We start from the raw sequence: 26,836 nt of genomic DNA, 5'->3' as shown, positions 1-26,836 counted from the left end.
TTTCAAAATCTTTCATAATTTTAAATGCCTGTATCGAGTTGCAACTCTGCCTTTTATGAAGAATGACGTAAGGCTTAAGCCATTGCAATGGGTTTGTGAGCTGCCAAAGACTAGATAAGATAGACAAGCAGGAGGCTGGAAGAACACTGCAAGCCAGGCAGCATCAGGAGGTGGAGAAGTCGATGTTTCAGGAATAACCCTTCTTCAGGAATGGAGGTGGGCGTCGGGGAAGCTGTAGATAAGGAGAGGGGATGGGGTTTGGGTGGGGAGAGGGGCATAATGGTGAATAGCCAACCATGCTAATCCAGACTAAGAATAATTAATTGATGGAGAGCCGACTTCAATGGAGCTAGAACAAAGCTGGGTCACATAAATGGGAAACACCACAACTGAACAATGGGCTGCCTCCAAAGAAGAGAGAGTTCTGGTTTGGTCAAGGTTTATTCTCTTAAAAGGGAAAATGGGGTCAAACAAGTCCAGAACTCTGTGGGTGAAAGCGAAGATAGAAATTAAAATAAAGAAGAAAAAATATGATTCTGACAGATTAGATTAGATTACTTACAGTGTGGAAACAGGCCCTTCGGCCCAACAAGTCCACACCGCCCCGCCGAAGCGCAACCCACCCATACCCCTACATCTACCCCTTACCTAACACTACAGGCAATTTAGCATGGCCAATTCACCTGACCTGCACATCTTTGGACTGTGGGAGGAAACCGGAGCACCCGGAGGAAACGCAGACACGGGGCGAACGTGCAAACTCCACACAGTCAGTCACCTGAGGCGGGAATTGAACCCGGGTCTCTGGCGCTGTGAGGCAGCGGTGCTAACCACTGTGCCACCGTGCCGCCCTATGTCAGGTAGATGATATAATTGAGAACCAAGAGGAATATAGAACATTCAGAGGAGAAGTGAAAAGGCTCAGTTGAGAAGGAAAGAGGACTTGTGAAAGAAAACTGGCTGCCAACATAAAGATGAATTCCAAAATCTTCTATGGGCACATCAATAGTAAAAGGATAGTAAATGGAGAAGTAGGGTAGATTAGGGACCAAAAAGGAATTTACACATAGAGGCAAGAGGCATAGCTGGGATGTTAACTGAGTAGTTTGTTAATGTCATTACAAGTAAGATAGATACAACCCAGGCAATGTTGACAGAAGAAAAAGTGTTGTCACTTGATAAGTAGGAAGTGTTGCTATCAATACTAAAATTTCACAAGGCACCAGTACTAGTTGAGATGCATCTAAGGATGCTGAAGGAAGTAACACAGGAAATTGCAAGGGCACTGACTATAATATTCGAGTCTTCCCTAGATTGAGGGACATGCCAGAGGACTGAAAATTTGCAGACATTTTGCCCTTGTTCAAAACATATAGTAAGGACAAGCCTAGTAATTACAGACTGGTCAGTTTAACTTTGGTGGTAGGGAAGCTTCCAGAAATTATTATTTGAGGTAGAATTTGGAATCACAAGGAAAAAGGTGGCTTGTTTAGGAACAGCCAGCATGGATTTCTAAGGGAAAATCATGCTTGATTAATTTTTGGAGAATTGGCTGAAAGGATTACTAAGGGAAACACTGTTGATTTGGGTGTATGGGGATACCCTGGGCTAGATGAGGATACCATGAAAGATTCTCATTGCAACCTCACCCCTTGCCTGAGTGTGATAGCCCTCCGGTTAAACCACCATCAGTCATTTCTCTGTAAGGTCAGAGCAGTCCTATAGTCTGGTAAGACTATGGCAACTTTACCTTTACCTTTATGTGAGCTTTCAAAGGCACAGTACTACAACAGTTTTATGAGAAATGTTATAGCTCATTGAATAAAATGGACAAGAGCAACATGAATAAAAAATTGGCTGAGTAGTAGGAGACAGGGAGTAATTAACAATGATTTTTTTTGCACTGGAGTTTTGGGGATAGCATTTTTTTGATACATATTAATAATCTAGATCTTTGTGTGTGAGGACAATTTCAAAGCTTGGAATCATTGTAAACAGTGAGAAGGACTGGGTAGAACTTAAAAAAAGACATGGACAAGTTGGTAGAGTGGGTAGACAGATGGCAGATGGAGTTCAATGCAGAGTTGTATGAAATAATGCATTTTGGTAGGAAGAACATGGACAGACAATATAAATGCAGGATATAATATTTAAGGAGGTGGAGGAACAAAGGAACCTATTATATATATAGAAAAAAATACAGCGCAGTACAAGCCCTTTGGCCCTCAATGTTGCGCCGATCCAAGCCCATCTAACCTACACTAGCCCACTATCCTCCATATGCCTATCCAATGCCCGTTTAAATACCCATAAAGAGGGAGAGTCCACCACTGCTACTGGCAGGGCATTCCATGATCTCATGACTCGCTGAGTAAAGAATCTACCCCGAACATCTGTCCTATACCTACCACCCCTTAATTTAAAGCTATGCCCCCTCGTAATAGCTGACTCCATACGTGGAAAAAGGTTCTCATGGTCAACCCTATCTAAACCCCTAATCATCTTGTACACCTCTATCAAGTCACCCCTAAACCTTCTTTTCTCCAATGAAAACAGCCCCAAGTGCCTCAGCCTTTCCTCATACGATCTTCCTCCCATACCAGGCAACATCCTGGTAAACCTCCTCTGCACCCGTTTCAGTGCCTCCACATCCTTCCTATAGTATGGCGACCAAAACTGCACACAATACTCCAGATGCAGCCGCACCAGAGTCTTATACAACTGCAACATGACCTCAGGACTCCGGAACTCAATTCCTCTACCAATAAAAGCCAGTCCGCCATATGCCTTCTTCACCGCACTATTTATCTGGGTGGCAGCTTTCAGAGATCTGTGTACATGGACACCAAGATCCCTCTGCTCCTCCACACTACCAAGTATCCGACCATTAGCCCAGTACCCCATCTTTTTGTTACTCATACCAAAGTGAATCACCTCACACTTACCCACATTGAACTCCATTTGCCACTTTTCTGCCCAGCTCTGCAGCTTATCAATATCCCGCTGTAACCTGACACATCCTTCCTCACCGTCAACAACTCCACCGACTTTCGTATCATCCTCACCCAACCTTCTAGCCCCTCCTCCAAGTCATTTATAAAAATGACAAACAGCAAAGGTCCCAAAACAGATCCTTGCGGAACACCGCTAGTAACTGCACTCCAAGATGAACCTTTACCATCAACTACTACCCTCTGTCTTCTTCCAGCCAGCCAATTCCTAATCCAAACCTCCAACTCACCCTCAATGCCATACCTCTGTATTTTTTGCAGTAGCCTACCATGGGGAACCTTATCAAATGCCTAACTAAAATCCATATACACCACATCTACCGCTTTACCCTCGTCCACCTCCTTAGTCACCTTCTCAAAGAATTCAATAAGGTTTGTGAGGCACGATCTGCCCTTCACAAAACCATGCTGACTATCCTTGATCACATTATTCCTATCCAGATGTTCATAAATCCTATCCCTTACAATTCTCTCTAAGACTTTGCCCACAACAGAAGTGAGGCTCACTGGCCTATAATTACTAGGGTTATCCCTACTCCCCTTCTTGAACAAGGGAAAACATTTGCTATCCTCCAGTCTTCTGGCACTTTTCCTGTAGACAACGAGGACATAAAAATCAAGGCCAATGGCTCTGCAATCTCCTCCCTTGCTTCCCAGAAAATCCTAGGATTAATGCCATCAGGCCCAGGGAACTTATCTATTTTCACCCTTTCCAGAATTTCCAACACCTCTTCCCTACATACCTCAAAGCCGTCCATTCTAATTAATTGTGACTCAGTATTCACATCGGCAACAATGTCCTGTTCCTGAGTGAATACTGATGAAAAGTATTCATTCAGTGTCTCCCCAATCTCTTCAGTCTCCAAACGCAACTTCCCACTACTATCCTTGACTGGACCTATTCCTACCCTATTCATTCTTTTATTCCTGACATACCTGTAGAAAGCCTTTGGGTTTTCCCTAATCCTACCAACTAAGGACTTTTCATGTCCCCTCCTTGCTACGTTTAGCTCTCTCTTCAGATCCTTCTTGGCTACCTTATAACTCTCAATCGCCCCAATTGAACCTTCACGCCTCATCTTTACATAGGCCGCCCCTTCCCTTTAACAAGGGATTCCAATTCCTTATTAAACCAGAGTTCACTGAAGATGACAGGCTACATAATAAAGCATACAGTATAGTGGGCTGTAATAATAGCAGCATAGAATGTAAGAGCAAGAGCAATGCTGAACTGATGAGGTAAGATTTGAGAAGGCCCAAGGAATCCCTTATGGACTCAACCTGTAGGCCTCTCTTGGTCCGCCCCAGTGATCGTAACCTTTGGTGGTTTGGAATAAAAAAAGCCTCTTACAGACAGTTTAGTTTAATCTTAGTCATTCCCTTTACTCACTAACAGCATCACCATTACAACATAACACTGATACCTATAAACTAAACTATTTGGGTTCTCATAACCCAGGAGACTAGGACATCAGCTCTTCAAGAGCCCTGGCAGACTATTCCGCTGAACTACCACAAACAGGCTACCTTTTTACAGAAGTTTACAAAAGCACTGCATGTTCTGAACTAGACAGATAACAGTGAAGGACAATAATTTGGGGGAGAAGTTAATTGATACAGAGTTTCATATCAAGGTCAGATTCAATACTGTTATTAATTTCACAAAGGAACAGCTGTTATCATTCGGTGTCTTGTTTATACAGATTCACTGATGATAAGACAACTGTTCTTAATTGCCTTACCCTCCCTGCCTGTCTATTTTCTAGTGTGCAGTAAATATGTTCTATAATTCAACATTACATTTTAGTCTAAATGTTTAAGGACAAGTTTTTAAGGCTATAGACTTTCCCAGAACCTCTACAAGAATCCATTAGAGAATGCAGTACAGAAGAGATTTACAAAAATGTTACAGGGATGAGAAAAGTCAATTATGAGGTTTGATTATAGAAGTTGGGTCTGTTCTCCTTGTTGAGAAGAAAGAGAAGAGAAGATCTGATAGCAATTTTCAAAATAATGAGAGTGAAGAAGGGGAAACTATTCACACTTGTAAAAGGATCCAGAACAAAAGGGTACAGGTTTAAAGTGATTTGTGCATGTAATGTGATAAAAAGTACATTTTTTCATAAGAAATGGTTTGGATCTGGAATGCATTGGCTGAGAGTGTGGCAAAGGCAGAGGCATTCATGAAGCTGTTAGGTGAGTATTTGAATAGAAACAATGTGCAAAGATATTGGGAAAAGGCAGGGGAATGACTAAGTCATAATGCTCCTTGCAGAGCTAGAGCAAATATGATGGGCTGAATAACCTCCTCGGTGCCATATAGTCTATGATTCTGTGAGATTCGGATCAGATCTGAAGAGCTCAAACTGGGCATCAATGAAGCCCATCAGCAGCAGCAGAATTGTTTTTAATCACAACCAGTCATCTCACTGTACCAACACCATCAAGGAAGAATCCTGGTTCAATAGAGTATAGGAGTGCATGCCAGGACCAGTGCCAGATATAACTAAGCATGAGGTACCAGCCTGATGACACTACCAACTAGGTCTACATGGATGTTAAAAAGTGAAAGCAATCCCATAGCCAATGGATCAGATCAAAGTTCTGCAGACCTGCCACATCTGGTCACGAATGGAAGTGGACAGCTAAGCAAATAACTAGAGGAATAGGCTGCACAAATATTCTCACTCTCAATAATGTGGGTTCCCAGCAAACTAGTGCAAAAGATATAGCTGAATATTTATGATTACATTAAACCAGAAGTGCTGATTGGATGATTCATCCTGGTCTCCTTCAATGGTCCTCAATATCACAGATGCCAGTCTTCAACCAAGTCATTAACTCCATGTGATATCAGCAAATGCTATGGGTTCTGAGAACATTTCAGCTGTAGTACTGAAGTTTTGCACTTCAGAACTAGTTCTGCCCTTACCCAAGCTGCAATTATGGTGTTTAATCGACAGGCAGAAACCTGGTGTGCTCTGTCCATAAAAATTATGGCAAATTCAGTCTGGCTAATTACTGCTTCTTTAGTCTACACTCAGCCATCAGTAAGTTGATGGAAGACATCATTGACCATACTATCAACTTGCACTTAAATAGTAATAATCTGCTCACCAATGCTAAGTTTGTGTTCTGCCAGATTACTGCAACTCCTTCCTTAACAGTAATTTGGATATACCGACACCATATGGACTGTAATGGTTCAAGAAGGCTGCTAACTACCTGCTGCTACAGGGAATAGGGATAGCAGTAAATGCTGATCGTAACAATAATGTTCACATCCCAAGGATGAATAAATGAATAGAGGAATACTGGGAGTAAAGGATGGTATCCATAGTGACAGCCTGAAAAGTCTTCCTTTCAAAAGAAAAGTGAAAGTTGAGTTAGGTTTGTGCAGCAATTGATTTGTCAATTCCCTATTACTCTCGCTTACGGAAGAGAAGTAACAGCCTCTGTCAAAACCTCAGTTCTGAAGAACAGCCATCTTGGATTTGAAACATGAACTTTGTTTATCTTGACACATAGAGTCGTCGAGTTATCCAGCATGGAAACAGACTCTTTGACCCAACTCATTTGCACTGACCAGTATCCAAACTGATCGAGCTAGTGCTTTCAAATAAACCTTTGGACTATAACCTGACGTTGTGTGATTTTTATCCTCATGACACTACCATTAACTGTATAACTTCAGCCCTGGTTTCCCTTACCCAAATTCAACACCTCACATTTATCTAAATTAAACTCTATCTGCCTCTCCTCAGCCCATAGGCCCATCTAATCAAGGTCACATTGTACTTTAAGATGATCTTCTTCACCATCCACTACACCAACAATTTTGGTGTCATCTGTAAACTTAGTAACCATATGTTCATATCTAAATCTGCCATGGGGCAGCACGATGGCACGATGACCCGAGTTCGATTCTAGCCTCGGGCAACTGTTTGTGTGGAGTTTGCACATTCTCCCCATGACTGCGTGGGTTTCCTTTCCTCCAAAGATGTGCAGGTTAGGTGAATTGGTCATGCTAAATTGCCCATAATGTTAGGTGCATTAGTCAGAGGGAAATGGGTCTGGGTGAGTTACTCTTTGGAGGGTCAGTGTGGACTTGTTGGGCTGAAGGGCCAGTTTTCACACTGTAGGGAATCTATCTATCAAATCATTTATTCTAATGACGAGAAGTGGTGGACCCAGCAATGATAGGACATATTCTGCTAGATCTGCTGAGTTTCTCCAGCATTTTCTGTTTTTATTCCAGATTTGCAACATCCGTAGTACTAACGTACTGTGCTTTTATTTATTATTTTGGAAATGTTTACACTGTTTTCCTCAGAATTGGTGAAGAGGTGATCAAACAGAGCTCTTCAATATGATAAGAGTTTTGGGTAATCCAGTCAAAAATGAACAATTCCAGTTGGAGAGCGGGTAAATAACAATTTAAAAATAATTGACAAAAATATCTAATTGGAGTATCAGAAAATATTTTGCACTGTGAGTTGTCAGGATCTAGAACTTGAAAATATTGCATGAGCTCACTCTATAAAAATTTTAAAACAGGGTTGTGCAGAAAACGAGGAACTTAGTGCATTTTTCTGTCAATGTGGACTAACCATGCTCTTTCACAGAACCAGCACAGGGTTAATGGGCTAAATTTCTTCCTTCTGTGCTTTAATTTTTTTTGCTATTCTAACTTGAGTTTCATTATCAGAAAAGTTATAGCTCTAATCATGTGTTTATCTTTTATCATGAATAATATTTATTAATTTTTATGGACTTTAGTGTGAAGGATTGTGGATGCCAGGATTGTTTTTTATTTAAAGAAAGGACATTGAAATTTTTTATTATAGAAAGTCAATTTTTGGTAGTTGCATGTCATGTGATAACTGCTTGTTTGTGACTATCAGGTTCTAAGTTTTGCTTTGATTATTATTTAGAGCAGTTGAGATACCTGCTGGAAGAATGCTTCCCAGCTCAGTTCTTCAGTTTCTGGACAGCAAACCTTGGTGCAGATTCAGTGTAGTACCTGTTTAATACATGATGTAGGCATAATAGCTGTATTGTTTAAAAGTTATTTGGATTTGGAAATAATGAGAATTAGAAGAAGAAAGCCTTTCTGTAAAAATGGTACACACCCTCTGGTAATATTTTACTGGCAAGATAATGGGTTAAAAGAATAATGGTTAAAAGATTTTCTTTTGAAAATCTAGCCCATTATCACAAATTAGTCTGAAACAACTCCACGTGTGGTACACTTGATCAAAGACATAACCTTCCCTTGTCCACCTCTGTAATCTGTAAACCCATTAAGTAAGTTGATTTGGAAAAAAAACTATGATAGTATATTTTTTCAAAACAACTCTCAGACAATTCTATGAATACTTGAGTAGAAGCTGAGGGAATAGGTATCATCTATTAACAGTGGAATCTGAACCAGTGGAGCTGGGTGCGGTTGCATTAGATACTTCAGTACAAGGAGAAGCTTTCCGTGTTTCAAGTTAGATCTAGTGGATATCATGCTAAGCTAAAACAAAACCCTTCAATCACAAGAAGAGATTTTCTTCATCTGATGTAAACAGGATTAGGCTTTCAGTTGAGTGACATTTCACAACCTGTCTTCTAAATAAGCCATGTATCATGTTCACACCTTTATTGAATTTGTCTTATGATCTTCTGCAGAGAAAGGCTAAAGGACAACAAACACAAAGCATAAGGGAAACATTAACGAAGAGTACCACAATGCAAATGAAATTCCATTGTGGCTGTGGATAATACATTACCTAAAAATGTAATATCAAATCAGTTTAACATGTGAAATGTTATTATAATCAGATTTATTGTGGAAAAAGAGTAAAAGGAGAGGCTGTATGTGCAACATTGTTTCTATGAATGGATAGAGTTAAGCGAAACCAGGACATACTTTAGATATTCTGCTTCCCAGACACACATGAGAAATTAGATCTGTTTTTTTCTACCTTAAGCTGCAGGACATTTGTTGCCATTCTGCTCCAAAAAAATTGGCACGGATTTAGTCCTTGTAACTTGTCTTTCCTTAAGATTAGCAAAAATATGGATGTCAAACACTAGAAAGAAACATTCATGGAATGCCTATCTGCATTTTGACATTGTCTGAGGATTCCTACTCCTTCAAAAGTGTATGCACAAATATTACAAAGGGTTGAAGAAAAGCTATATCAACTTGCATCTATCAAGTTCTTCTCAGAATATGATTTAAGAAAATGGATGCTGAATCAAAGAGCTTAAATTATGAAGGATGACTAAGAAACTAATCAAAGGATTGAATCTTAGGAGCAGGATTCTAGGACATGGTGCCATGATGGCTTAAGGCACAGCTGCTGGTGTGGGACAAAATGAGAAGGACAATACAGCATATTAAAGTCTGAGGAATAATGAATTAAACTTTAGGACACAAATTTTAAATCAGAAATAGTAGAGAACCAACAGCCAGCATAGATGAACGTGGACGAGTGGGATAAGTAAATGGAATTTGTTGCAGGATAGGATATGAGCCGTAGAGTTTTAAATCAATCCAAGTTTATAGAGCCTGCAAATTTGGATGGTGTCCTTGAGAATAATCAAATCTGGAATTGACAAAGATTTCCTTTGGTAAAAACAATGACTGCAGATGCTGGAAACCAGATTCTGGATTAGTGGTGCTGGAAGAGCACAGCAGTTCAGGCAGCATCCAAGGAGCTTCGAAATCGACGTTTCGGGCGGCTTTTGCCAGAAAGATTTCCTTTGTCATTCCTGTACAGCTGGACCTAGTAGACAGAGCAAGCTTGTGGAGGAGACAGAAGGAGGGAGAGAATGTTTGCTATCTTTCACTAGTTCTGAAGTTGCACCACTTGCAGATTGCCTAGACTGAATTAGAAGAACAGTGGTTGATTCCTGAAGCAAACCTTTCACTGAAGATGCTATCTCTTATTCCTCAGAAATTCTGTTTTAAAATTTTGTCTCACAAATATTATAATAGCATTTGTTCCTCATACTTGTCTTTGAGATTTAACCTGCTACAAGAGCAGGTTAGAAGCTAGGAATTCTGCAATGAGTAACTCACCTCCTGACTCCTTAGTGCCCATCCACCATCTACAAGGCCCAAATAAGTTTGATGGAATGTTCTCCATTTGTCTGGATGAGTGCAACTCCAACAGCACCCAAGATGCTTAATATCACCTTTGACAAAGCAACCCACTTAACTGGCATCCAAGCCATCACCTTCCACATTCACTCCCTTCATCACTGACATGCAGTGGCAGCAAGATGCCACATGAAAGATGGACTGTGGTAACTCACTAAAACACCTTTGAAAGGACCTTCTAAACCCAAGACCTCGATCACCTAGAAGGACAATGGAAGCAGATAAATGGGAATGCTGAACCTGTAAGTTACCCTTTATGCATACTTCATTCAACCTAAAATTACATTGCTGTTGCTTCACTGTTACTGGAACTCTAATAGCACTGTGAGTGAACCTATATCACTTGGAGTGCAGTGGTTTAAGAAGGCTGCTTATCACCATCTTTTGAAGGATACTTGTGGAGAACAATAATATATGCTGGCTTAGCCAGTAATGTCCACATCCCATAAATTTTTAAATTTTTGGTTTAAAAAAAAATTAGGAATAGTCAGTAAATTCTACCCTTGCCAGCACTGTCCACAAGTTTCAAAATAATAAAAATATAGCCAAGGTCTCAACGTGGCTTCTTGTGTTACTCCACCAATCACAATCTGGCAACGTGAAAATGCCCCCATCTTCCATACTCTTTGCTTCTTGTTCTTTAACCAATCATCTATCCATGTTATCCCCACCTTCATGATTTAAACTATTGTGTGGAACCTTTATTAAAAGCCTTTTGCAAGTTCAAATATACGACATGTGTTAGTTTCTTTTTATCTGCACTACCAGTCATATCCTCAAAAAGACTCTTAGCAAACCTGTTAATCCATATTGTGTTTGTCTGACCATGCATTGAATTTCAATGTGCATGGTTAAAACTTCCTTAATAGAAAATTCAAGAATTTCCACTCAACTGATGTCAAGGTAACTGGACTGTAGTTTCCTGCTTTCTCTCCCTCTTTTCTTGAACAATAGCATTATATTGTATTTGCTAAATTCCAACCTGCTGGAATCAGAAAGAATTTAGGGAATTTTGGAAAATCAGATTCTCATCCATTATCACTGCTGCTATCTTTTTAGGGCTCTTTAAGTCATCAATACTTTCCCACTCACTGAAAATAATACAGAGCTGCAACAGATTTAATTTAGCAAATCAGAGCTGCTCAGAGTGTTTGCACTATTATCACTGTTGGGGAGATACTTTTCCATAGTATGTTCCAATCGATATTTCTCCAAAAAACAAAAAAAAAATTGGCAAAGGAAATTTTGAAATCCTTAAAAGCATACTTCAAACCACTGGTGAATGTAAATTATGAATACTATTTGTTCAGTATTAGGTGAAAAAAGTTCATTTATCAATCTGTGGCTATGTTAACACCTTGCAGGATCATATGAATTTGTGCAAATAAAAGATGGGCTAATTAAACAAAAACCAAGGTTGCTCAAAAAGCTCAGCAAGTCTGGTATTATCTGTGAAGAGAAATCAGAATTAACGTTTAGGGTCTGGTCACCAGGCTTGAAATGTTAACTCTGATTTCTCTTCAGAGATGCTGCCAGACCTGCTAAGTTTTTCCAGCTCATTCTGCTTTTTGTTTCTGATTTACAGAATCCACAGTTCTTACCATTTCTTTCTGGTCTTATTAAAGACCGGATCATTTTAAGCATAGGAAATAACACAATGGGAACATGCCTACAGACAGAGGTGAAACCCATTCTCAGGAAAGCAATCAATGTATAAAAGTACTGAGATTGTAAGGCTGTAACAAATTTATTGCAGAAAATACTAAGTCTTGCATTATGCTGATGAGACATTACCAGCTAAGAAGGCAGAAGGATCACAAACAAAGGGCAGGACGGAAATGACAAGTGTGAGGAAAGCAGTTTTGTCACTGCAAAAATCCAAAGCATTTTGTGCTTAACTGATATCAAAATAACTGGCCTATAGTTCCCAGTTTTCTGCCTCACTCCTTTCCTTGAATGTCAGAATTATATTTTCTGACTTTTAACTTGCTGGGATAATTCAGAATTTGGCTACAAGTAAACACAAGAAGCAGGTACAAGTGAGATACCAGCCAAAGATCCTATTGAATTCCTCTAAACCACAATGACATGTTAGTTCATTTGGAACAGTAGGTGATGGTATGTGATTGTTGGAATGTTAGGTAAAAACAAGGACTGCAGATGCTGGAAACCATTTTCTAGATTAGAGTGGTGCTGGTAAAGCACAGCAGTTCAGGCAGCATCCGAGGAGCAGGAAAATTGACGTTTCGGGCAAAAGCCCTTCATCAGGAATAGAGGCATGTTCCCATTGTTGGAATGTTGACTACAGAATGAGAACGCATAGTCAGCGTAAAGTGTATGAAAGACACTACTGTGTCAGGCAACATCATCACTTTAATAGTCCCATACAAAGTGGCTCAATATGGCAATCTAAACATGAAACTCACAAAAGTAAGGTTGAGGCTATGTAATGCCACCATATTTGTATAATCAATCTGACAGCCCAATGCGATAACAAAAGTGAAGTTAGAATACAATCCCTGCAGTATAGAAAGAGGCCATTCAGCCTATTAAATCTGCTCCAAAGAGAATCCCACCACAATCCTACACTTACCATGGCTAATCCACCTAGCCTATACACCTCTGGAGACCACAGAGCAATTTAGCTTGGCCAGTCCAGTTAAACTATGCATCTTTTGACTGTAGGAAGAAACTGGAGCACTGGAAGAAGCAGGAGAATATGTAAACTCCACAAAAACATTCACCGAAGGCTGGGATTGAACACAGGTCCCCTGTTCTGTGAGGTAGCAGTGCTAACCACTGAGCTACCATGCCATCATGAAGCTCTGGAGCTTCAGATCATATTGACTATTCCTCTCATCTGGAGAAAGTCTAAAGCTTGAATTGGCAACCTTCAAAGAGCAAAACATATTTGCAACATCTTGCTGCATGCTAACAGTGTTTACCATGGAACAAATCCCAAAAAGAGTATGACATTTGGTTGCATGTTTTGGAGTGTGTAAGAAAAATTCTGTATTGCTAAAGAAAGTTCCAGTTGTTCTTCAGGTCAGCCTGAAAGACAAGATAGAAGAGTGAAAAAGGAAGGCACAATCAAGAAAATGACAACCCTTATAGAATGAATTTGCATTATAATAGTGAAACAACCTGGGAAGCTGAGAGTATATAACAACTAAAAGTATAAAAGTAAGGCTCTGAAGAGATATCAGTACCCATGCCAATCATCAAATGTATTTTCCCCAACGTTTATACAAACCAATCCTTGACTGGAGAAACACCACCTGGGAAGTAGCTCAGTACAAAGACTTATATCATACTGAAGCCAAATTATTCTTCCAAGAGCAAAAATGCTGAAATCACAAGTAGGAACAAACATGACAAATTTAAATTGAAATGGCAGAAAGCCAAATTTAATTTTGACAAGACAATGAAGCCATTACATATAATATTATTTATTACATTACAGTGGAGTCATCACTCCCAGGCCCCAGAAACTTATTTTTTTGAAGTCAGTCTCCATCTTTCAAATTAAACTATCATCAACTGTATTGAAATTAGTGACAAAGAAGCACAAAAAACGCAGCTTCAACTATCAATTCTTTTCAAGAAATCTAGGACATAGCAGACTAATTTTTCAGATCAAATAACATCCTTTGAAAAACAAACAATAAACTTACAAAGAATTCTAGAAGTCTGGGTGAGTGAAGGATGGGGTTTGGGGCAGAACGTAAAATGAAACAGCTAATATTATAACTAGAGGATCTACAAAGTAAACATAAAAAAGTTCTAGCAATTTTAATGGCTCTTTCTATGGGGTAAATTAGAAATATTTGTAAATTAGAAGGCAAATATACTCTTCGCCTTCTGTTGATCAGAAGGAAAAGAGTAAAACACAGAGAAATTATAATGAGCTGATAATGACAGAAAACTCCATCTTCAACCAAATCTAACATATTGACACAAATTAGATGAAATGGAGTCTATAAATAGTATTCTGGATTAGTGGTGCTGGAAAAGCACAGCAGTTCAGGCAGCATCTGAGGTGCATTGAAATCGACGTTTTGGGCAAAAGCCCTTCATCAGGAATAAAGGCAGAGGGCCTGAAGGATGGAGAGATAAATGAGAGGAGGGTGGGGGTGGGGAGAAAGTAGCATGGAGTACAATAGGTGAATGGGGGAGGGGATGAAGGTGATAGGTCAGGGAGGAGGGTAGAGCGGATAGGTGGAAAAGAAGATAGGTAGGACAAGTCATGGGGACAGTGCTGAGCTGGATGTTTGGAACTGGGGTGAGGTGTGGGAAGGGGAAATGAGGAAACTGTTGAAGTCCACATTGATGCCCTGGGGTTGAAGTGTTCCGAGGCGGAAGATAGACGTTCTTCCTCCAGGCATCGGGTGGTGAGGGAGCGGCGGTGAAGGAGGCCCATGACCTCCATGTTCTCGGCTGAGTGGGAGGGGGAGTTGAAATGTTGGGTCACAGGGCGGTGTGGTTGATTGGTGCAGGTGTCCCGAAGATGTTCCCTAAAGCACTCTGCTAGGAGGCGTCCAATCTCCCCAATGTAGAGGAGACCGCATGGATACAATAAATGATATTGGTGGATGTGCAGGTAAATAGTATCCAAGTCAATGTCTTCATTTGAAGCTGTTACTTTTAAAGCATTAATGAAATGTTACAAGAGTAGTTTTAATGGTACTTTCATGTAGTTTTAAAAGTTAGATTTGAATTCAAGCAACTTGTCGCATGTTTTATCGTCCATAACTATTCAAAGAAAAGATGATTTGAGAAAATATTTGAGAAAAGGAAGCTGACAATCACAATCAGGAGCAAAAGGTCATGTTAGAAAATTATTTTACTTCCAATAAATTAATTTCCACTCCTGATTAGGATTCTAAACATATAAACTCCTGGCTAATGTTTGGTTCCGTGAAGTGGGCATTACTCATTTGTAAGCCGTGATAAAGATGTATGATATAGCCATTTGGTAGGACATAAATTGAGTATTGCTGTAGAAAAACACTTTGTTGAAGATTTTCATCTTGCACTCATTAGACGAATTTGCAAGAAATGCCAGAGTGAAAGTACATTATTACTATATGTGAGAATGGCTGTCACCTATTTTGTTGAGTTGAAGCAGGCTTAGTGCATGTACGTGTTCTTTCTATCTGGAAAAAACAAAGCCCTGTGTATTAGTATATGTAGTTTCCAGTCCATGCATGTGTCCCATGCCGCAAGCCTGACAGGCAATCCTAAATTGGTTGTTAGCATTAATACTTCACACAGTTAGTATTATCTAGCAAATATTGTCCAATAATAGATCTAATCTGATGACATCTAATGTTGGATACTATGTTGTATCAATTATCATTAGAGTCACAGAGTCAGAGGAAATAGACCCTTCGGTCCAACTAGTCCATGCTGACCATAATACCAAACTAAACTGGCCCCATCTGCCTGCACTTGGCCCATATCACTCCAGAGGTTTCTTATTTATGTAACTAGCTAAATGTGTTTTAAGCATTGTAATTGTATCCACATCCACCACTCCCTCTGAAAGTTCATTCTGCGCTCAAACCACTCTCTTATAAAGAAAATTGCCCCTCATGTCTGTTTTAAATCGTCCTCCTCTCAACTTAAAAATATGTCCCTAAGTCTTGAAATCCCCCACTTTAGGGAAAAGACACCTTATCTATACCCCTCATGATTTTATAAACCTCTATAAGGTCACCTCTCAGCCTCCTACGCTCCAGTGAAAAATGTCCCAGCCTCTCCTTATAACTCAAACCCTCCATTCCTAGCAACATTCTGGTAAATGTCTTCTGAACCTTCTCCAGCTTCATAATATCCTTCCTATAACAGGGAGATCAGAAGTGGACACTACTCCAGAAGAGGCATCATCAACATCCTGTACAACCTCAACATGATGTCCCCAGTCTTCTTAAATTGGTGCATTCTCCATATTAACATGTCTATCAATCAAAAGTCTAATTGCCAACCTTTGCACTCTCCTCTCATGCATTAAAATGCCATCTTTCCCACTAAATTGGTACTCTTTCAAATTATTCATGTGTGCAAAGCAAAGCTCTTCAAGAAAATGTGTTTCCTTCTGCAATACTAAAAATATATTGGCATGCTTCATTGACTGATAAAGCCAAAGAAATATTAGCTTTTATAACACCAGATAAAGCTACCAAATGTAAAATCATATTATTTGGAATATAAAAAGCATCAACAATATTTTTAACCATTAACCATCAAGATCATGGAAGAACTGTACAATTGTATTGTTTACATAGATGACTTCTTTGTGTTCGGTCAAACTTTGGAAGAACAATTACAATTGTTTGACTGGGGGGTAAAGAACTAACTTTGTTGTATATCTGGCTGAAAATTAATTTGCCAAAGTAAATGTGACTTACTTGGGCCACACTGTGAAGAAGGTCAAGAAGTATCTTGAGAAGCATAAATAAAGGCTAGCTTGGATTTTCCAATGCCAAAGACAAAATGCAAAAACTTGTGCCATATCCCATCTGTGGATTTTATCATAGAGTTCATTCTGAATTTCAGCATTTAATGTCTGACAAGTTTCTTAAAGAAAGATAAGAAGATTGAATGGAGAAAAAGATGTCAGAGAGCCTTTGACAGCTTGAATGCTGTACTGATTATCACATCATTTCCAGCAGCACCAAATTATGATAAGCCATTTGGTTTGACTGTTGATGCCAGCAATATCAATGTTATTTTTGTTACAGCAAGAAGAATGGGGATTGAGTAGCTTGTTAATTATTTTTGGTACATGAGTTAGTGTTCACAGCAATATTCAGTAATAGTGAAAGAAACATTGAACTTAATGTTGACTGTACAAAATGTGATGCCTATGCAACCCATAACTGCAGAAATTCTTTCATACATGGATCATAATCCTTTCATTTTTTTAGTGAGATTTCATATGAAGAATTTTATACTGTTTCTTTAAAGTTTTCTGTTACTACTATATAGCTTGAAAATCATTAATCTCCTAGAAAAAGGCTACTATTACCATTTCTTTATCAAGAGTGAATGTGGAGCAAAGTGAATATTGGGAGCAAAATTAACTTTGTAGAAATTAGAATCTTTAATGTATTATTATATAGATTATAATCTACTATTATTGTCAAAGTAAAATACAAATAGTGATGAGGAAATATTGATAGAAAATCAAAATGCCTCTTAAAGATACATTTGCAATTTTTCGGTGGGGTAGGTTTGATGAGTTCTAGACTAACCAAATGAATACACGTCAACTGTGGCAAGGTTTACACAATATAATGGTCTAAAAAGCGAAGTTGAATAGAATCGCTGACAACCATGCGTCAATCCTGATGAACTCAATGTACTCTATGCTTGTTTTGAACAGAAGGTCAGTGAAATGTTGTCACCTGCCCCGACAGTTTCGGGTGTACCTGAACCTACAGTCACCATCGCAGATGTCAGATTGGCCATATTGACGATGAGCCCACAGAAGGTGACTGGCCCAAATGGAGTCCCGGCCATGCACTCTGATCCTGCATGGACCCGCTGGCAGAAGTGTTTTCAGACATCTTAACCACTCCTTGCTACAATGTGAAGCTCCCACCTCCTTCAAGAAGACCACTATCATCCTGGTGCCAAAGAAAAATCATGCAATGTCCCTTAATGACTAATGCCCGGTGGCTCTGTCATCTATCATTATGATGTGCCTTGAGAGGTTATTAATGGTACACATCAGTTCCAACCTCCCAGATTGCCTTAATTTGCCTACTGTCACAATAGGTCCATAGCAGATGCCATCTCCCTGGCTCCACACTCATCTCTGGAACATATGGATAACAAGGTCACCTATGTCAGAGTCCTATTTATTGACTTTAACTCCGCCTCCACCATAATTATATCAAAACTCTTCTTCAAACTTCGAGACCTAGGACTCTGCTCTCCCATCTGCCATTGGATCCTTGACTTCCTGACCCGCAAATCTCATTCAATAAGTATAGGCAACAACACCTATTCTGCAATAATCCTCAACACTGGTGCCCTGCAAGGCTGCATATTCGGCCCCTTACTATGCTGTTTACACAATCACTATTGCTTGGCCAAATTCAGCTCTAATTCCATTTACAAATTTGTTGATGACACCACTGTAGTGGGTCAGATCTCAAATAACAATGAGAAAGAGTAAAGAGATCGATAGCTTAGTGGTGTGGTGTAAATGCAACAATCTCTCCCCACAATGTCAGCAACATGAAGGAACTGGTCATTGACCTCATGAAGTGGAGAGGAGGACACACCCCTGTCTGCATCAGCGGTGCTGAGGTGGAGGTAGTCAAGAACTTCAAGTTCCTAGGGGGTAAGTATCACCAGTGATCTGTCCTGGTCCATCCATGTTGGCGGTACAGTCAAGAAAGCACACAATTCCTCTACTTTCTCAGAAGACTAAGGAAATTCAGCATGTCCACAATGACTCTTATCATTTTTTACTGATGAACTCAGAAAACATCCTCCAAAGTGCATCATAGTTTGGGATGCAACTGCTCTGTCCAAGACCTCACAAAATTACAGAGAGTTATGAACACAGCCGAGTCCATCATGAAAACCAGCCTTCCTCCTATTGACTCTGTCTACATCACCCAGTCGTTTGGGATAGCAACAACATAATCAAAGACACCTCCCACCCTGGGTATTCTCTCTCCTGCTCAAAGGAAGAAAGTGGAAGATACAAAAGTTTGAAAACATGCACCAACAGATTTAAAAACAACTTCTCTACTGTTATTAGACTTATGAACAGGCCTCTTACTTATTAGAATTGATCTTTCTCTACAACTTCTCTGTGGCTATAACACTATATTCTGCATTCTATTACCCTGAAGTGCTTATGTAATATATGATTTTTCTGGTTAGCATGTAAAACAATACTTTTCACTGTATCTCAGTAAGTGTGACAATAATAAATCAAATCAAAATTTACAATGTTGTTGGGAACTTGGATTCTAAAGTAGAGGTAAATGGCTTTTTGGTATTCAGTTCTATGGAAGTAATATTTTAATGGTTAGAAATTCATTTTTCAGTAGCTGCAGATAGTCAAAGTTATAGAAGGGTCAATGAGTTCGGGTGTGTTCCTCAAGGAAAGAGTCACAGTTGGTGAATGTGCAGAAAATTGCCTAATGGAAATGCTGGTGAATTTGTCAATCAAGAAAGAAATTAAAGAGCAAAGATTGGAGTGATACATCACTGGATTTTAGTATCTGTAAAGGATATTGCTAGGAAAAGATCATTTTGTTCTTTTTGAAAGGTAAGATCTTTCTAAATTGTCATTGATAGCTTTTTTTCAGCTGGATGTTTTGTACTCCTCGGGAACCTTCTCTTCCATCTCTTTCTTACTTGAGCCAGATTGTTCCTCTCATTGTAACTATCTAGGTTAGGCAAGGTGTTGAACAGACTCCTCATCTATGGTCCTACCTCATCCAAACACAGCATGGTACATTGAGATGAATCAGATGTACACTAACTGCCTCAGAGTGAGTATGTCATGTTAATATGTTGATGAGATACCATCACAGGGATGATAATGTATTCACAGAGATGAAAGCTGTACTAACAGTTCTTTCCCCTCACAGAAGTACTCACTACAGAATTTAAGTCATTGAGTTTGTTTTGAATTTGTTAAAGTTCAGTGAGTCTTGCATTTCATGTTTCCCTAGAGTCAGGTAATAGCACTATCACCTTGTCCCTAGCAACAAAATTTCAAACTTTTGACTTTTTGTTGGCACTAAGTTTTATTAATTTGTTGAGCACCTTTCAAATCCTTTTGGTCAACTCGGGTGCTTTGCTCAGTTTTCTTTGAAATGTAAAACATAGATGATAAGGAAAAAGATTTATATTATCATTTTTTGGCTAAGTGTATTGCACAAGGTATTTTTGGACTGATTTTCACCTTGAAGCCATGCAAACATTCCTTTGCCAAACTCACCATATTAATGGCCTACCCTTCTCTGAAGTATCCCTCACATCTGATTCTAGCCCCATTTTACCAAGCACAATCCCAGAAAACTCACCAGTCAATGGGTATCCACTAAAAGGTTTGTATCCATTTTGACTGAGCTATCCTTAAACTGTTGCTATACACCCAATTGAGCTTTGGCATTCTGAAGCTGCCCTGTTGAGTCATTTACATTTCTAGAAGAAGTTGCGATTGGGGAAGATGGCATAGCAATTCTCTGGCAGATCTGGAAGTCCAAGTTGTGGAGATATTGCAAAGCAGAGGAGTTCTCTTTCTGGAGGACTAGCAGAAGAGGCCATGATTCCAGCACTGACAGCTTCATTTCCAGAGACCACCTAGTCAGTGCCATCTCCATGGTACAGAGGAATGGCCAACAGTTCGATAAGAAGTTCAGTGATCTTCCCAGTGCACCATTGTAAGTGCTATACTCTTCTCTTGATCCCTCACAGTCACTCCATCTCTGCCACTGCACCCATTCCCCACCAAGGCTCATGCTTTACCACTCTTACTGTTCCCTGCAATTTCTTTACTTTGCCCACTTTCACCACACTCCTCCTCTCCCAACCTCCCACACCACTAATCCTAATGTCTTCTGTGTAGCCTACTTGCTTGATCTGAGCACCTCACCATCTTTTGCCCACTTTCATCTGACCTAACTTTTCCCTTTCTTTCATGACAAGAGAAACAAGCCCATAACAGAGCAGAGAGAACCTGTACGGGTGGAGGAATGATCTACAGTAAGCTTCACTTGAGCAGCTGAGAGAGAACACCTCTGGGGTAAGGCGTAATCCGAGCGACTGTGTTTCTAGGATTTTGGAGCAAGTTGAGAATTTATTGCAGAGTAGAAGAGATGCTTTGAGCTTTTTCTGGTTCATAGTTTGTAAGGTATTTTCAAAAGGATAAATTGAGGACCAGGATTAAGGGCCAAGCACAAATCAAAGAATGACCCCACCGAAAAGCTGAAGTTTTTTGGTAGGAAATAGCTGGTAATTTCAAAATACATGAAGATTAACTGAAGTGCACCAAGGATAAGTAGTGGTCAGAGAATAAGAAAAGGGGAATGTCTTTTTAGATTAGCTTATTAGAAAAGCCAACTAGTAAGACCAAAAATGAATACACTGGAATGTGTAATCTGTGATATATGGGAAATTATAGCTCCATACTGCTCCCCCCCACCCCCCCTCCAAGAAGATCAGATGTGCAGGAAGTGATTCAAACTGCACAAGCTCCCATGTTTCAGAGCTTGATACACTGGCACATCTGTGAGGCTGAGAGTTATGCAGATAGCATGATTCAGCTAGGTGCTTACACCACAGCTCAAGGGGTTGTAAGAAAGAAGGGAATGGGTGACCACCAGGCAGTCAAACAGGAACAGGCAGCTAGTTCAGGAGTCATCTGGAGTCTTTCTCAGGAATCAATTCTCTGTTTTGGAAGCTGACGAGGGTGCTGCTTCCTCAAGGGAGTTCCGACAGAACCAAGTTTATGGATCACAGGCAGCTTGAATGTACAGGAGGGGAGGAAGAAGAAATCCCAAAACTTCATTTCTCTATTTGCTCCACCTGACTATCACTTAGCATCACATCAGCACTGGAAATCTTTCAGGAGGACAATGTCAAGCCAGCTTAAATGTCTGGATGGAGTCATATGTCACATCACATATCTTAATGAATGGATCTATGCAGACAAAACATGACACAAGAACTAACTGTACTGCGACATCTAGAAGAAGCAGGATTTACAAATATTGTGAATTCTTGCAGTCAACTGTCAAGTTCCTTGGGCATATTTTGTGGATGCATTCAGTGTCATTGTTGATCCACAACAGACAAGAGCAATTAAGGGATTTCTTGATAAACTGGAATCCAATATAATCTGATGCTGTCCAAATTGCCCTGCTACAATTGCTGAGAAAGAGGAAAAAAGAGGAAAGGAGTTGGAAATGTCTTCAAAGATAGTTTGTAAATTATTTATTATTTATTTCAGGAAGAGACTGATGTTGGTAAAGTCAAAGTTGCATTGAGAAGGTGATTATAAGCCTTATCCTTGAACTGCTGCAGGCTTGTGGTAATGATGCTTCCACCACAGTGTTAAGATGGGAATTCCATGATCTAATGGATGAGTGATAACATTTACAGCAAGGAAGGAGACCACTTTGTCCATTTCCATGATAATTGACAAGGAGTCACTCAACATAATGCCACTTTCCTGTTCTTATTCCAAAGCCTTGTTATGGAATTTCAAGTGCATATCCAATTGATTTTTACACCTCACTTTCAAATACCTGGGAGGCCCACTCCTCCCAGTCTGTAAGGTAACTGCAGTTTAGTCAACTTAATTAGGGCACTTGCGATATTAGATTAAAAAATACTAAATCAGCCACTCAGTCTTCTAAATGTTTTCTTAGTAAAAAGCAGAGGAAGCATTTACATAGGATACAACAGGCAGGGAAGAATGTTCATTTTAATGAGAGCTATTCAGCCTAACCAAGAGATCAGAAGCGTCTCCCATCTGCAAAGGTCATGCTTGATTCTGTCGATTAAATGGGCAAAATTGGCTTTAAATAACTGATCAAAAATGGGAGTAATAAATATTTCTAAGCAGAGGAAGCCGTCCTGCGACCATCTAAAAGGGAAAGGAGATCCACCGTCAGGATCAGGCACTCTCGGGAGACCGCTCATGGGCATGGCCTCTGACTTCACAAAATTGATCTTATAATCCGAGAAGCCACCAAATAGACTGATGCATAGTATCAGGTGTAGCACCTGATACAAATCAGGCTGTTGGGTTTGATAAGAAGACGAGAACATCATCTGCCAACAGTGTGATTTTATGTGATTTTATCCCCATTTCTGGAGCAATTATATTGGGATCCCTGCATATTGGCTCCACCAGTGGTTCGAAATCACCAATGTGAAAAGCACTGGTGTAAAGGGACAGCCCTGTTGACTTCACTTAAAAATATTAAAATTGCTTGATCATACACCATTGGTGAGGACTGCAGCAAGAGGATCACTATACAAACCTCCACCCAACTGATGAAAGCCTCTCCCAGGCCAAATTGCTCCAAAGTATGAAAAAATATGGCCACTCGTCCCTGTCAAATGCATTTTCCGCACCAAAGGAGATCACCAATCCCTGTACCGATCGCTGTTGACGAACTTGAATCATGTTAAGTAATCTCCTGACATTATCCATTGATGAACCCCGTCTAGTCCTCCTTAATGATGGAGGACAGTATAGTTTTGAGTCTTAATGCCAGAGTCTTGGATAGGATTTTGAAATCAACATTCAGGAGTGAAATGGGTCTATAGGAAGCACCCTCCTCCAGGGCCTTACCTTTTTTAAGAATGAGGGAGATGTTCGCCCTTCTTAGAGATGGTGGGAGCAGGCCATGATTATCTGAGTCATTAAACATGCTAAGCATCGGCCCTGACAACATACTTATAAATTCCTTATAGAACTCACTGGCAAGCCCGTCGGGACCCGACACCTTTCCATTCTAGAGCTGCCTCACAGCCTCCTGCACCTCTTGTTCTGACAATGGGGCATTGAGGAGAAACTCTTGTCCAGGAGCCACTCCCGGTAGGTCCAAATTCTTAAAAAAAGACTCCACCTTAACCTGCCCACTCTCACAGCTTTCAGATTGGTATAGTTGAGTAAAACTTCCAGAATGTTGCATTAATCCTTTTAGAATCATGGGTCAAATTTCCAGTGTCCCCTCCGATCAAGGTAATGGTCTGAGGGCACTCTTTTTCCAAGCAAGATATGCTGGGTACTTGCCCGGCTTATTCCCATGCTCAAACAGCCTTTGACTTGCAAATGTAACCTCCCTCTTGGCTGTCTGTGTGAGCATGGAGTTCAGCATAGACCGAAGCATTGCAATCATCTGCAGTTTAACCAGTGAGCGCCTCTCAAAAAAAGCCTTTTCAGCTACTCTCAGTTGTGTCTCGAGCAAGCGTTGCTGCTCACCCATCTGTCACTTCCTATTTGCTGAGTAGGAAATAACCAACTCCCTAGCATAGGCTTTAGCTGTTTCCCAAAGGATGGATGGGCTACTGGCTGAAAAAAAAACTGAACTCAGTAGAAAAGAATTCAATAAACTTGCTGTCCTTGAGGATGAAGGGGTCCAGTCACCAGTGCCTCAAGCCTACCACCGTATCCTTACTCTTAACCATTAAATACACTGGGGCGTGATCGGAAATAGTGATATTGCCAATTGTACATGACACCACCTAGTACATGACCCCAGACATGCTACAGGGGTCAGAAAAAGATCAATCCTAGTATGGCATTTATATGGGTTCAAAAAGGACTTGAAGTCCGTGCCAGTAGGGTGAAGGTGCCTCCAAACATCTACCAACCCCAATTCAGCATACAGATCCCTTAATTGTTTAGATTGCAAAGATGATATTGGCGGGCCTTTGGGCAATCTGTCTACCGTAGGGTCTATGAGACAATTGAAATCCCCTCCCATGATGATATGTTGATATGCAAAGTTAACCAGTCGTGAAAGTGTGTCTGTCAAGAATTTAAGGAGGTGGGCCGGGAGGACAGAAACCATTTAAGATTCCATATTGTTTCCCATGTATCAAAGCTTTAAGGATTACAAATCTCCCGTGTGTCTTTAATACACTCTAATAACTTAAGTAGGAGATTCTTTCTAATGAAAATGGCTACCCTCTATTCTTCCTATTGAAAGATGCAAAATAAGCCTGGTCATTCCCATTCTGTATAGGTTCAAGTGCTCTGCATCATCCAAGTGTGTTTCTTATAATAAGGCAACATCCACACTCTCCCTTTTAAGGTTGAAAACTACCTTCTTCCTCTTGACAGGTGAATGATTCCTCTTAATATTCCAGGTGCACCACTTAAACACATCCTGAGCTATAATCTTCTATAACACCATTTAGACTCCAGAAAGGAAGAACCTGAACTACATATCACTGAGCTTTAATGCAAAGGAATCCACAAAACCCAAAAACTACACAGACTAAAATAACTACAACCAACAAATCTGCAAAACTTACAAAAACTATGTACAGCAAAAACGAAAAAAAAGGCACTGATTGGAGGAATTTACCCCCCATTCAAAGGGGGGACTAACACATCCTACAACTATACTAACCAGCCCAAATGCCCTCTCAACTCCTACCAGCTAGGGTCATGCCACATACACTGACCACCCGGTAGAGAAATAAAATACGCAAAAGCTAGGTTAGTACTATAAACTAGTAAACTAAAAATAAATATGTCACCCATCCCTTAACATAACTTAGAGATTAAAGATAAATATTCTAACCATCCCGGATATCATTTCACGTAACTTATTATCAGAAAGGAGACTCCACCAAGTCTTTTTTAAAGAAGAGCAAACCTGAACGGCTCTGTCTTCTACGCCTATTCAGCCATTCGACTTAAGTCAAAATGTCCATAAAGTTCTTCGCTTTCTCTAGTTGGTCGAACAATGGAATACTGGATCCCAAGCTCGCTCAATCTCGTCTTGATGCCATCGTAGAACTTCCTTTTCCGGAGCCATCACACCTATAATCCCTCCCCTGGGCTCCAGAGGCTACCTTGATCCTCTGCTTGTATTTATAATGATGAAAATCATCAAGACAGGGTGTGGGCACTGATCCACGCCTGGCTTTCGTGACATGATCTGGTAGCCTCTTTCAGTTGTTAACCATCCCTTCTCAATCTCTAAACCAAGGAACTCCAGGAACCACTTCTTGAAGAGCTCCACTGATCGGTCACCTTCCATTCCCCTCCGGTATGCCAACAACGCGCAAGTTCTTTCTTCTGCCCCTGTTTTCGAGATCATCCACCAGATCTAATAGACCATAAATCTGTGTTTCCAGGGCTTCGATCTGGTTCTTGGAGGAGTCAGTCTCTGCCTTTTCCCTGCGGCCCAGTGCTCAAGTTCATTAGTCCTTTTTCCTAGGTCTTGCAGCATAGCAGATACAGGAGCCAACTTCTCCTCGATTTTTTTTCCTGGATCTGGACCTCGCGAGATTTAACCAGCTCCTCAACCAGGGTCTGGTTAGTAAGCAAGCCCGCTGCTTCAGAGGGCTGGGCCATGGCTCTGGTCCCTGGTGAGATTTCTCCTTTCTTTGGCATTCTCCAGCTGCAAAGACAAAGTAGACTTTTTTTTCAGGTTTCTAGTTCCTTTGCTGTGTATTTACTTATAGTGAAGTGTTTGGGATCTGTCCTGGCTCTGTTGGGTCGGTGTTGCAGTGCAGAACCCAGCAAATGTGATCCTAAATAGAAGCCACCATTTTGAATTCTCTGCACTCCCCCCCCCCCCCACCCCCCCCATCTATCCCTTGTAATCAGTAATGTAATTTTAGCTGTCTTTCAGTACTCTGGTATTGTGTCTATAGCTAGAGAGGCTTGTGAAGTAATGGTCAAAACTACTGCTATTCATTCCCTAGCTTGCCTGAGTACAGGACTCTAGATTATCCAATTTCAAAGATGTCAACCCATAAGTTCTTACTGTCTCAGTATGTTAATGTCAATTACTATTTTACGCTCCACATCCTTGATTTAAATACTATTTTTGTCCCTATCTTTTGTAAAAACAGATGTAAATTATTCATTAAGAACCACATTCACATCCTTATTTCCATAACAGGTTACTTTAATGGTCCTGATTAAGCTCTTCTTTCT

At 40.2% G+C, this 26,836-nt stretch overlaps 1 protein-coding gene across 1 annotated transcript in view; it reads left to right on the top strand.

Annotated features, from left to right (window-relative positions):
- Positions 1 to 26,836, top strand: part of LOC140479096 (uncharacterized) — a 62,133-nt gene that overhangs the window by 1,410 nt on the left and 33,887 nt on the right. The gene's annotated exons all lie outside the window — the stretch shown is intronic.

Source organism: Chiloscyllium punctatum, chromosome 6, assembly GCF_047496795.1.
Source record: "Chiloscyllium punctatum isolate Juve2018m chromosome 6, sChiPun1.3, whole genome shotgun sequence".
Taxonomy (NCBI): domain Eukaryota; kingdom Metazoa; phylum Chordata; class Chondrichthyes; order Orectolobiformes; family Hemiscylliidae; genus Chiloscyllium; species Chiloscyllium punctatum.
The sequence above is the reverse complement of the archived record's forward strand: the minus strand, read 5'-3'. Positions and strand labels throughout refer to the sequence as shown.